The sequence below is a fragment of the Balaenoptera musculus genome, chromosome 11 (assembly GCF_009873245.2).
Source record: "Balaenoptera musculus isolate JJ_BM4_2016_0621 chromosome 11, mBalMus1.pri.v3, whole genome shotgun sequence".
Lineage (NCBI taxonomy): Eukaryota > Metazoa > Chordata > Mammalia > Artiodactyla > Balaenopteridae > Balaenoptera > Balaenoptera musculus.
The window spans coordinates 50,010,046-50,021,604 of NC_045795.1; the positions used below are offsets into that span (position 1 = coordinate 50,010,046).

An 11,559-nucleotide genomic window follows, 5' to 3' on the forward strand; every position below is an offset into this window, starting at 1 on the left:
CTGGCCCAGGAAGATCCCACGTGCAACGGAGCAACTAAGCCCTGCATCACAACTACTGAGCCTGCACTTGAGAGCCCGCGAGCCACAACTACTGAAGCCCGTGCGCCTAGAGCCGGTGCTCCGCAACAAGAGAAGCCACCGCAATTAGAAGCCCGTGCACTGCAACGAAGAGTAGCCCCTGCTCGCCGCAACTAGAGAAAGACTGCACACAGCAACGAAGACCCAAGGCAGCCAAAAAAAAAAAAAGTGCGTTCCCAGGTGATTCTAAAGGAGAAGCACCAAATATTGTGAAAAGTTTTAAGAGTGGTGAGCAGACCGGCCGGAGCAGGTCCGGGGTCAGGCGGCGGTGCCCCTGGGCCAGGCCATGGTGCAGGCCTGGTACACGGACAAGTCGGGCGACAACCCGCAGCGGCCCCACCGCGGGGAGCCCGGGCGCCCGGTCGCCCTGCAGCAGCTGCACGGGCTTGGGGTCCTTTACTGGAAGCTGGATGCTGACAAGTACGAGAATGATCCAGAATTAGAAAAGATCCGAAAAGAGAGAAACTAGTCCTGGATGGACATAATAACCATATGCCACGACAAACTACCAAATTACGAAGAAAAGATTAAGATGTTTTATGAGGAGTATTTACACCTGGATGACGAGATTCGCTACATCCTGGACGGCAGTGGGTACTTCGATGTGAGGGATAAAGAGGACAGTTACAATCAAGACTTTGAATTTTAACAGAAAAACTTGTACATTGTTTTTTTTAGTTAACAATTCTGAGATTCAATTATACCTAATTCGTTATAATCATAGAAAAACCCTAAAATAACCTCATATTTGAAGGGCAGTTTACTTTATTTCTTTTTTTAAACTGGATTAAAAATCTTTGTGTCAAAAAAAAAAAAAAAAAAAGTGGAGAGTATATATTTTTGCCACCAGAGGAAATCAATGGTTTTCTTTCTTTCTTAAAGTTAACTTTTCTATATATTGAACTTCTACTCAATCTACTATTATTAATTTCATGTCAGCCAAGTATACAAGTCAGGGTTTTCCAGAGATAGAACCAATAGACCATATATAGATATATAGAAGGAGAGTCATTACAAGGGATTGGCTCACACAATTATGGAGGATGAGAAGTCCCACAGTTGGCTGTCTACAAGCTGGAGGTCCAGGAAACCAAGTGGTGTACATCCAGTCCAAACCAAAAGGCCTGAGGACCTGGGAGAGCCAATGGTAGAACGAGTCAGAGTCCAAAGGCCCAAGGACCAGGAGCCCCAAAGTCCAAGGACAGGAAAAGATGGTGTCCCAGCTCAAGCAGAGAGCAAATTTGCCCTTCCTTTGCCTTTTTGTTCTATCCAGGCCCTCAGTGGATTGGATGATGCCCACCTGCATTGGTGAGGGTGATCTTCCTTAGTCTATGAAATCAAACGCTAATGTCTTCCAAAACACAGACACACCCACAATGTTTTTCCAGCTATATGGGCATCCCTTAGCCCACTCAAGTTAACACCTAAAATGAAGCATCACACCAAGTGATCATCTGATTTTACTGTGTCTTCATTGTATCCACTGTAATTTTTTATGTGTGTGTTGGGGGGGGTGGTTAAGATGGCTGGAATGTGATTTGGCCCACTTTTTTCCTTTTTCAAACCTTGGGTTCAGAGTTGAGTTAGTGATTATCCTCAGTTTGGGCCACATATTTATCATGAGTCCATGTAAGTCCCTTTTTTTCGTATTTTTTAAAAAATTTTTTCTCTTTAATCCTCATAACCTAGTCTGCTTCTGTTCCCCTTCTCTACCTTTGGCAGTAATTCTGAATCTTTAAATGTGTAGTTGTCCTTTGGTATCTGCAGGTTCCAGGAGCCCCCTTCAGATACTAAATTCTGAGGATGCTCAAGTCCCTTATATAAAATGGCACAGTATTTATATATAACCTAGGCACATCCTCCTGAATACTTTAAATCATCTCTAGATTTCCTATAATAGCTAATACAGTGTAAATGCTATGTAAGTAGTTGCCAGTGAATGGCAAATTCAAGTTTTGCTTTTTGGAGCTTTCTGAATTTTTTTTTTCCTGAATATTTTTGATTGTCGGTTGAACACTTGGATGTGGAACCCCTGGATACAGAGGGGCAACCGTGTATCTTTCTGTTTGTATGTGTTCTTTCAAAGTGTGTATTGATAGTTTTGTGCTATTGTATTTTTAAATTATGTAAGTAGTACTGTGTTATAGATCTCATTTTATTCCTTATTTTTGCACTCATTAATTCTCTAATTACACTCATTCATGTTACCGTGCATACCTATTATCCATTGCTTCTCATTGCTATATAGTACTTAGAGGTTTGTATCCACCATTGGGTTTGTTTCCTTTCTCCCAAGGATGGAGGCTCAGATTGCTTCCAGTTCTCCATGACGACCAATAATCCTAAAAAGAAAATCTTTATACATACCCCCTTATGTGCCAAATCTTATGCTACCATCCTAGGCAGTCTGTTACCTCAATTTGTCATTAATATGCTATTTAAGGGCTTAAAGCAGGGAAAAGACTTGACCACATTTTGGTTTAGAAAAGTGACTAGATATCATGTGTAAATGATGTTGAGTTTGGATGAAAACACTGAAAGCAAGGTTGTCAGTTAGGGTTCTGTTGATCATTCAGGCAAAGGCTGAGACAGAACCAGACAAAGTGAGAGAGAAGGAAGAGAGCAGGATGGGAGGAACTGAGGGCAGTTCAGGGACTAAAATGATGGATGTGACATCTTCTCTTGGATAGAGAAGGAAGTGAGAGCTTGGAATCTAGAACAATTCCTACATTCCTGGGTTGTATGATTGGGTAAAATGGTTGCATTCCAGGATGGTTTCCCTCCAAGATGAGGAATGCTGGAAAAGAGGCGGGTTAGGGGAGATGGTAAAGAAAACAAGCACACCCATCAAGGACTTAATGTCAAATGAAAGCTCCCAAATGAGCTGTGTGTGTGTGTGTGCGTGTGTGCATGTGTGTTTTAATTCCTTTTCTCCAAAAGCAGTGTACATTTTCCCTAATATATTAGATCTGAGCAACTATTTTATTTTGTACTTGACACCTAATATATGTACGTATATTTGTATTAAATTCTAAATATATCCAGAGGGCTTGCTTATTAATTGAATTTCCTGAGGCATAACTCATTCCCATGAGGTGCTAATAATCTGATAATTCCAGGTCTTTAATGCTAGAAATATTGACGAGAGCAGTTAAATAACTTCTTAAAGACTCTATTAGTCATATGTCTTTTAACTTGGCTAGAATATGTGTTTCTTTCATTATCTCTGTCACACACACACACACACACACATCTTCCTGTTTTAGGAAACCTTCAACCATGACCATTTGATGTGTTATCCTTCAAAAGGCAAACTTATCAGATCTAAAAGTATCACCTCAATCACCTTGCTTCTAGTAGGAAGACACTTGCCCCTGGCTTTTGAGAGAAGGTTAAATGAAGCCAGAAGCCTCTTGTGTTCTATCTCATTGACCTCCCCCCAAGGCTGTTCTCTGTGTCTTCCCACTGGGTTGAATCAGTGACCCCCATTATGCAAGCGCTCAGATGTGAAAGAAACAGCAGCCTCTTGCAAGCAGAGGAGCAGGCAGTGTGAAGTCACCATCCAGCATCACGGGGAGCAGACTGCCTGGGAAGCAGTGGTGAGGCTGAGCCTGCTGGGCCCCTGGTACCCAAGGCAGAGCATCACTCCCCAGAAGAAGAGAGGATGTCGAGGAAAACGGTGATAGGGTCAGCATGACAGAAGAGTGACAGCAACTTAAAGAGGGGTGACGGAATGAAGCCACAGAAGAAGCTCTTCTGAGTGCAGTTCTGAGAATTAAAAGCTCTGACAAAAATTCAAGCAGTGCAGCTCTTAGATTTCTGCAACATCTGGGAAAATTTGAACATGGTTTGGTTTGTTTGATTTGAAAATTGGTTAAATGCTATAAGGATGGAAAACCTCCAGCATTTGTATTAATCATGTAATTGTCACAGATCCATTCCAATGGAGTTTTGTGTTATTGTTGCTATTTATAGCATTTATGCTTTCTGGGTGACTTTGCGTGCATCTGATGTTCTAAAACCAACTTGGAAATCTACCACTACATGAAAATTCTGATGAGAATGATCGTTTCCACTTACAGGGAGTTATTACATGTCAGATTCTAATTAATTCACCTAAGAATACTGTAAGTTATGTATGGTTACAACAGTTTTGAAAATTAGAAAATGGAGCTGCTAGAGGATGAGGAAGTTGTCCAAGTGTTCTGTTTCTATCATACAATAAAATACTGGAGCTGGGACTTATTGTCTGGCTACAATTGTTCTTTGATTTGTCTTCCTGATTCTTACATTTCTAAAAAAAACAAGTTTGGGTGATTTTAACCTTTGTAGTGAGCATAAAACACCTGGGAACATCAAAGTCAAGCCACGCTTAGAACTTCTTCCTGGGATGCTGAGAACCTGCATGAAAGTTTTCAGATATAACATCACACCTTTAACAGCATAGCTTAATCAACTTGGGAAACAAATTCATCTTGGGGTCGGAAATGTATGTCAAGGTTTATATATGAAAGCCAGGGTTTTTTTTTTTTGAAAGCCAAGATTTTTCAAGCCTGTAAATAGATAGATCCAAATAGCGTGGCAACTTGAAAAATCATATGATTAATTCTTTAGCTAGCCACTGAAAAGTCCAAGTGAATATAAACATGGAAGAGGAGAGGTATTTAATCAGCCCTGGAATCTAGAAAAGTGATCTCAGCCACAGAATAGAAACTTCAAGGAATTTCTACAACACAGAACACAGATCAAGGGCAGACCTGGGCACATGATAACCATGGACAGGCTGGTAATTTGGTGCCCCTTCAAATGCATGTTCTCTACCTTCTGGTAAGCATTTATTCATACATGACATGAAGGATTGCCTGAGCTGGGGGCAGGGGGGGCTAATCAGTGCCCATGCAGGGTCTTAATGTTCCCTAACTTGTGCTTCCCACTCAGCAATTAATAGGAGCCTCCCCCCAAAGCCTTCCCCTCCCCAAAGCTCTTCAATGATAATCTCTTGTTACACAAGCAGGTTTCTCATGGGTTTAACCCCACTTCAAGCCAAGTATTCCTTCTCACCACATAGAGTTGGTCTTTCCTGCTGTATCCTTCTATCTCTGAGTAGTTAGATTAGTACTGTTTACTACATTTCTGGTGAGCAGTACTGTCTCCCCAAAGGAGCGTGGGTAAATACAGTTTTCTTCTTTTTCATGTTTCCAGTAATATTTTTCTTCCACAGTGATGCACCCCCAGCTCTTTTCTGAGCTTGGTGATTCCCTCAATCCACCTCTGATCCAAAGGACACTAATTTGAAAGAAAATACCATCTGTGCCCCATCTCGCTGCTTGCCAACAGCAAGCAATTGGAAAATTACTCATCTAAAAGCTCTTGTCTTTCCTAATTTGAGGCAAACATGCGTGGAAGTGAGGCGGAGCATGAAGGGGAGGACAGTGAGGCGCCTTTCAATCGCACCAGGTCCTGGGGACATATTACAGGTGCCTTAGGGCTGGAGGAAGTTGGGACCTGGTGTGTCACACACTGTGCATTTGCATATGGCACCATAGGAGCTGCCTAGACAGCCTCCAGGAAAGGACAGCATGCAGGCGAAAGGGGTTGCCCTGCCTACCTACCTCAAGGCTGCCAACACACAATGGAAAAGTCTTTTACAGACACAAAAAAATTTCCTACGACCAAACCAAAACAATTCAAGCAAACAAAAACAAAATACCTCTCTTATCCTTTCCTCTGCTTTCTGGCTGCTGAACCAAATCAAAAAGTCCAGTAAAAATAAACTTTCTCTTCTTCCTCCACATTTAGGCAATGATTGAACAAATGGCCCCCATCATTTATCACCTTTCCTAGAATCCATCTCTAATCCCAGTGCTGAAAAAAATCTCTCTCAGTAAAAATGAACAAATAGAAGGAAAGGTCAGACATTTAAAAACTATGCTTAAATTAATAAATACTTTAATTAATGATAATTAATTAAGATAATGAATCAAAGCAAATTTATTACTATCATTAAGAAGTACTGAAGAAGATATAGAGAACAGACTTGTGGTTGCCAAGGGGGAGGGGGTGGGGAAGGGATGGGTTGGGAGTTTGGGATTAGCAGATGCAAACTATTATACATAGGATGGATAAACAACAAGGTCCTACTGTATAGCACAGGGAAGTATATTCAATATCCTATAATAAACCATAATGGAAAAGAATATGTAAAAGGATATATATGTATAACTGAGTTACTTTGCTATACAGCAGAAATAAACACAACATTGTAAATCAACTATAGTTCAATAAAATTTTTTAAAAAGTACTGTAAGAAAAATGAGACAAATTTGAGAAAAATCTCTAATAAGTATTCATAGATATTATATCTATGAAATTTGAACACAAAAAGGGAAAAAAAAGGAGTTAAAAATGTTCATGGTGATAACTGCTACATGAATATGACTGACAAATTAAAAACTATGATGGAGGCAAAGGAAAACATATTGGAATATTTAGAAATTTGAATCAGTGAAGAAGAAAAAAAGCACAACACCTCTTCTCTAAGTCATAAGGAGAAAGGGAGCCTATAGCAGTCATTAGTGCTCTTTTCTAAATATTTAATTCTTTGCTCCAATGGTGCTCGGGTTCCAAGATAAAATCAAGAACAGCCAGTTAAACTTGAATTACAGTTAAATGATGAACTTTTAAAAATATAAATATGTCTGAAATATCGCATGGGGGCATATTTATATTAAAGTTTATCTACTTATATGAAATTCATATTTAACTGGGCATTCTGTTGGTTTATTTGTTAATTTCTGGCAACCCTACTCTGTCTTTGGGGTATGATAGGATTGTGGTTCCCTACCTACTGAAGAAGCTGGGTGTGACCATGCTGCCTGCTTTGGCTAAGAAAATGACAGTGGCAGGGATCTGAGTCACTTCCAGTGGGAAAGTGCTAAGAGCCAGTGAACAATCTGACAGAGTAGAAACCCCAATGAACCCGCCTAAAACAATTAGTATGAGGAGGAAATAAACTTTTGTGGATTTAAACCACTAAAATCTGGGGATTATTTGTTACTGCAGCATAATCTAGTCTAGCATACCAGATAGATTATGACTGAATACATAAGTAATGATACAGTTGGGAAAATAGACAGACATATAATTAACATTGCAAACACACTTCCACCCACAATTTATTAAGCAGACCTAGTCACAGGCCCCACTCAGGAGTAACAGGAGGTACAATCCTACTATGCCCCTGAAAGTGGGGAGAACCAGTAAGGAGGTGAAAAATACTAATATACCTACACAGAGATAAAAGGATGCAGAGGAAAAGAAAATAAATGTCTAAATGAAAAGGTTTATAAATTTGATAGCAATAGTAAAAGTTAAAAAAGTAGAAGCCTAATTATTAATAAATATATTTTAATAAAACTATAAATAACATTTATAAAAGATAAAAGCTAATTATCTTCAATATGTAAAAACATTTTGAAATTATGGCCATTACTGATGGCCATCCTGTATCAATTGTTCTTCCTTATAAGAAACTTGGTTTTCTTTATTTGTTTATTTTGGGGGTCCTGGGAAATGTGTACATCTAGTTTTATTTCCCAGCCCCTTTTTCAGGCAAAAGTTGCCATGTGACATAGTTCTGACCAATAGGAAGTGACTGGAAGTCACTGGGGGGGGGGCCTCAGGAGAATGGCACAAACTCCAGCAGACACAAGCTTTTTGCTTTTTGTCCTTTCCCTTCCTCTTACCTGGAGCATATCTATGATGCTGGAGATGGCACAGCCATTTGTGACAATAGGGAAATAAGCAAGAGGCTAAAAGCTGTGAGTTAAGGATGAATGGGTGGAAAGACAGAAGGAGCCTAGATGTGGACTTCTTTTTAGGTGATTAAAATAAAATCTCTCATTACTAAAGGTGCTGTATGATAAATAGTCTTTCAAAAGAAGCCAAGTTATAACTGTCAAAGGTGTTTCTCTGGTCCTTAAAGGAGCTTAAACTAGAAGTTTATATGAGGACCCCACTATTTATCCTTTATAAGTCATTTCCTATAGTTATGTTTACATAAATTTTGGAGTAAATTATTCCTAGTTCTTATTACAGAATGTTGTGCTATTCATTTTCAACCAATCTTTCTTAATATCTCTATAATGTCTACTTTTGAAAGAATTCTTGTAGATGTTGTAAGTATAATTTCACCCCAAATTAAATAAAATATCAAGTGTGTGTTTGTAATGCTAAAAAAATAAAAATAAAAGAAGCCAAATATAATTCTTAACAGATACACACGTCAGAAAGAAAGAAATTTAAAACACTAAGCTAAAGTGGGTGAAGTGTATCAGTAGACACATTTGTCTTCATAAAGACAAATTCAAATTTATAATAAAATGAGAAAATAGCCTGTATTGATGTATTGATAGTTGGGGTGTGTCTTGGAGAATTATAGCCATGCCTGTGTTGGGAATATAATTTGGTTTAATGTTGGTGAAAATTGTTTTGGGGAGTACATGGAAGCTTTTTATAATCTGCATAAGTTTCTGACAAGCAATTTCACTTCTAGAAATTTATTCTATGAAAATACTTGGGATAAGTGTGAAGAGAATGTCCTGAAGGTCTTTATTATAATAATGAAAATCTTAAGATAAATTTGGCAAAAATCGAGGTCTGTTAAATCAATCAGAATCATTTTATCAATTTAAATTTATTCTAGAATCTTACATATAAATAATTAAATTAGGAAAAGTTACAACTACTGTGTTTGCATTAACATACAAAAGTCCAGGCTGTAAGTGGCATATATCACCAATAACACACACACTTAGGCATGTATGTAATTTTTAGAGTACAATCATACTATATGTAAATTGTTTTTTAAAATTAAATAGGATACTCTGTCATTTAGTACATTTACATTTACCACATTCTTTCCTAATAGAATTCCTTACAGTTTTTCCTAGAATTCCTTACAGTTTTTCATGAAGAGAAGTTTTACAGTTGTTTATCTTATTTAATCTGCTTTTTAAATTAATTTTTTATTGGAGTATAGTTGATTTACAATGTTGTGTTAATTTCTGCTGTACAGCAAAGTGAAAGCCATACGTATACATTAATCTGTTTTTCTGTGCTTATTTCTATTGCTTTTAATTTTACTTCCCCCTCCCCATCCTGAGGTTAGATACACAACTGTATTTTATTCCTTTTAAAACAGTTTCATTTTTGACCCCTAATCCTTTCATACTTCTAGAATGTAGAGCATGGTGCAAGGTAAAAATTAAGATTTAAAAAATTAATTTATCAGCCAACTGTCCTTACTCAATTTTCTGAATGAAATATTTTTTGTACATGTCTTTGTATGGACATATATTAAATTGGCCATACATTTGGAAATCAGAAATCCAAGTAGAGTAATATAACCTTCCAGTGTTTCTCCTAAGGGACTTTAGGCAGGTATATCACTGCTCAGGATCCTCCATTCCACATTTGTAAGATTAAAAACATCCCTTGCTTTTTTATCTGTCAAGGTTACATGAAATAGAACACTAGCTGCATTTGACTAGAACTGTCAAAACAAGATAATGGATGGCTTATTTGGACAGATCAAACTGTGGTAAGATTTCCTGTCTCCCCATTAACTACCTTTCTTTCCTCCATTCTAAAGCCCAAGGGATGCATTAGATTGGTGGATGGGAAATAATCAAGGAAGAAAAATTGAGGGAAGGTAGGCTGAGGGGAAAAATTAAGACATATTCCCAAGGATGCCTTTGATGTTTGAGAAGCTTAAGTGTCCTCTGGATCAGAGAGCTGGAGGGCAAGGCTTCAGAAACAAAGCCCAGACAAACCAGCTGCCACTGGTGTGGGACCAGGTGGACCACTCCAGGTATACTCAGAGCTGCCTCTCCTTGTTAGTCAGAAAATGTTCTCTAAAAAGCGGTGGAATTCTCATTTTCATTTTTCTGTTCATGTCCAGCCTTATGACTCTTAACTTTTGATTCTTGTGTGGCTACAATTCTCCCTCTGGTCACAGAGGTCACCCACATAAGTCTGAGGTGACCTGATGAGACACCATTTGGAAGTCATCCTTCTAACTGAGAGCCCTGCCATAGTCCCAGTAAGTCCTGACATCACAGGGTATGAGGGAGGAGGTGCTCTTGAAGTAGCTGAAAGGTTATTTCTTCCTACACAAGGCTTTCTGAAATTATAGCCTGGGAGGAAAATGGCTTCTCACCAATCCTAATACACGTTGAGACTCAAGGTGCAGCCTCAGAGGGCCAGAAGATAGAAAGAAAAAAAAAGTACTTTTGATGACTGTTCTTCTTTTTCCTTTTTTCCTTATTATTTTATTCTATTTAGGAAATGATTTCTTACAACTAACCACAGAGGAAATGGTGAATATATAGTGTTACCATTTATTTGTGTTTATGGATTTTGCTACTTCAAGTTTCAATGATTAAATTTTAGACAACCGAAGAAATAATTAGAATAATTACATTTGTAGTATATAGGCAGTGCTTTTAAAGGTACTAAATTTTCGTTAGATTGGTCTTTTTTTTTTTTTTTTTTTTTTTGAGTACTAACATATGGCCAAATACTATACCTGGAGGAAAGAAGGATAAATGAGACACGGTTCCTGTCCTCTCAAATATTTCAGTCTGGTAGTTAAGGGAAGAATGTTAAATTGAGTATCTTATATGTTAGTTAAATATGAATGTTCCATATATACACTACCAAATGTAAAATAGATAGCTAGTGGGAAGCAGCCTCATAGCACAGGGAGATCAGCTTGGTGCTTTGTGACCACCTAGAGGGGTGGGACAGGAAGGGTGGGAGGGAGACGCAAGAGGGAGGAGATATGGGGATATATGTATATGTATAGCTGATTCACTTTGTTATAAAGCAGAAACTAACACACCATTGTAAAGCAATTATACTCCAATAAAGATGTTAAAAAATAAATAAATAAAATAAAATTTAAAAAAAATATATGAATGTTCCTGTTGTTTCAGAGTATCAGCTAAGAGCCCCCAAAGTAAGAGTCATAGGAGCTAAGCAACCCATTATAAAGTAACTTACAAGACCATCTCTGCCAGTGTTTGGAAAATTAGCCATTTCTTTGAAAGTTAAACATACACTTACCCTATGATCCAGAAATTCCTCTCCTAGTTATTTATCCAAAAGAAATGAAAACATATGCCCATATAAAGACTTGTGCCCGAATGTTCATAGCAGGTTTATTCATAATAGCCTGAAAAAATGAAAACAACTCAAATATCCACCACATGTGGATGGATAAACAAATGATAGTATATCCATACATGGAGCACTACTCAGTAATAAAGATGAACAAACCACTGAAAAATGCAACAAAGTATATATGATTTTGTTAAGGTAATGAAGACAGACTCGAAAGAATATATATCCTTGATTCCACATACATAAAATTTTCTAGAATGGGTACCTTCAAATGGGCACATTCTATGGTATGTAAAA

At 37.9% G+C, this 11,559-nt stretch overlaps 1 pseudogene; it reads left to right on the forward strand.

Annotated features, from left to right (window-relative positions):
• The first annotated feature begins 364 nt into the window (after positions 1-364).
• On the forward strand, positions 365-727 carry LOC118904251 (annotated as a pseudogene).
• Positions 728-11,559: the final 10,832 nt, after the last annotated feature.